Source organism: Myzus persicae, unplaced genomic scaffold, assembly GCF_001856785.1.
Source record: "Myzus persicae strain clone G006 unplaced genomic scaffold, MPER_G0061.0, whole genome shotgun sequence".
NCBI classification, from domain to species: domain Eukaryota; kingdom Metazoa; phylum Arthropoda; class Insecta; order Hemiptera; family Aphididae; genus Myzus; species Myzus persicae.
The window spans coordinates 198,853-201,036 of record NW_019103935.1 but is presented as its reverse complement, the minus strand read 5'-3'; positions in this window follow the sequence as shown (position 1 = coordinate 201,036).

The following is a 2,184-nucleotide window of genomic DNA, read 5'->3' as shown; positions in this document are numbered from 1 at the left end:
AGGACGTAGGCGCACACAATCGTATATACCTACAATGGCGTCGGCATTTTAGGAGGGTGTTAGAGGTTTGCCCCCCTCTCCGGCCACCACCTCTCAGAACCAACAAAAAAAATGTCTTAGAGATTATTATAAAAATAATATATTCATATTGTACTAGTTATTTACCTATGTATTTCAATTGGAAAGCAAAAGGGAATATAAGATTTCCGAAAAACTAGATATAATTCATTTCCAAACCAGACATTACAGACAAGTACCTATAGGTTGCGGTATTAGTTATTACTAAACTACCTATACAACAATTAATATTTAATAACATATTAATTATTAATATTGTAGACGTTATTGCAAGTATATTACCTATATGGGCATATTGCATTGGTATGTCTCAATGTCTGTATTATATTCGATTTCCATACTACAGGTATAATAATATAATACCCCGTGATCCATGCGCCGCGGCGCGCAACGTACGCAATACAGCAACACACTGCTTTATTTTAGCCTCTAGAGCAGTGAACGTATTCGTAAGTACCTATAAGCTATTATTTTTTTATTTTTCAAATAATTGATATTTCTTTTCATTAATGTAAATTGTACATACCATAAATAACAACTGTTATAATATTGATTCTAAGACAGTAAGACGTGAACATTCACTACAACTTGCAAGCCTCAATGCCTCATCATATTAATACCTATATATTTTGATAAACATATAGTATTACTATTTACTATCTGTACCACCAGGATTTGTTTTTTTATAAATACCTATATTTGTAAAAATATATACATGCCATATTTCTACTAATTATAATAGTAGTATTATTATGTAATATGTAACCAATGGACACCAATTACACATACATAACTTTTATTTATAACGATCCGGTAGTGATAAGTCTAAAACCAACATCCATTTTTAGCTGTAAAACCCACCAAATCATGTAGTGAAAAATAAAAAAATGTATAAAATATAAAGCTAAATAGGAGTGGTTTTAGTGTATTTCAATTCACGTGCAAATCGACGTAGGTTTACACATTGTGGACAACTAGCATTGTATGATATACATTGAAAATTGTTCAAGACTACTCTCAAAACTTTTCTGATATCTCTAATAATTTTAATGTTCACAAAATCGATCAAGCTGTTTTTAAATGCCTAGGTACCTATATAAGCTACAAACTAACAATTATTTAACTGTTGCCATTGGGACATTGGTTACAAAAAATAAAACAGTTATTATGATTGGATAAGGCCTATATTTTATATTTGATCAAAAAACTAAGTTAAAAATCTTAGCAGTTTATATTGAATTGAGCTTATTGGTAACCTGGTAATGTGCAACAGGAGTTTAATTAGCAAAGGGTAACGCCATGTAGAATCAGCTAGTATATAATTTAGGTACCTACCTAAATACTTTGGTAGGTATTATATGTAAATGTATTCTATTTTTAAATCTGAATATTGATACAATTGAAGTTCCACTACATATTATAGGCATTCATTATTATTGTTTATTGAAATTGGGCTTTTACATGCAAATTTTGGTAAAATACTAAAATATAATATAATATCCTCAAACTAAGATAAAACTATCTTAGTTTGTGATAATATCCCACCATCACGGTTATCTACACAACTACACATGACTACTCGTTACCAAACTATTACCTTCTAGCCTACTGTACTAAAGAAATTGTAAACAACTATTTGGTAAGTACCTAAAAGTTTTGAGTTCTATAAAACATAATACTAAAATAAATTTATATTTTTAAAAAGGTCTAAGAGAGTAATATAAATAATATATATATATATACAGTAAGTACCATAAACTATGCATAATGAATTATTAATCAACAATCAACAATAATACATTTTATAAAATATATGGTACTGTATTTATATCATGGCCAATATTAAAAAAAATTTAGGTACTTCATTATAAAAAAAAACACAAATTAATTATTATTAAGTACAGTTTTTTTAAAAAAACTATATTAAATAAAATAAACAAATCAAATAAATATTATTAATTTCTATAAAAATGTAATTGTTTATATAAATCAAAACCAAACATACAATAATTTAAAAATTTTAAATATAAAGAATAAGAATATTAAAAATATCTAGTTTACGTAGGTAGTTAAGTATCTAAAAGTTACTAGTTATTTTCTTAGTTG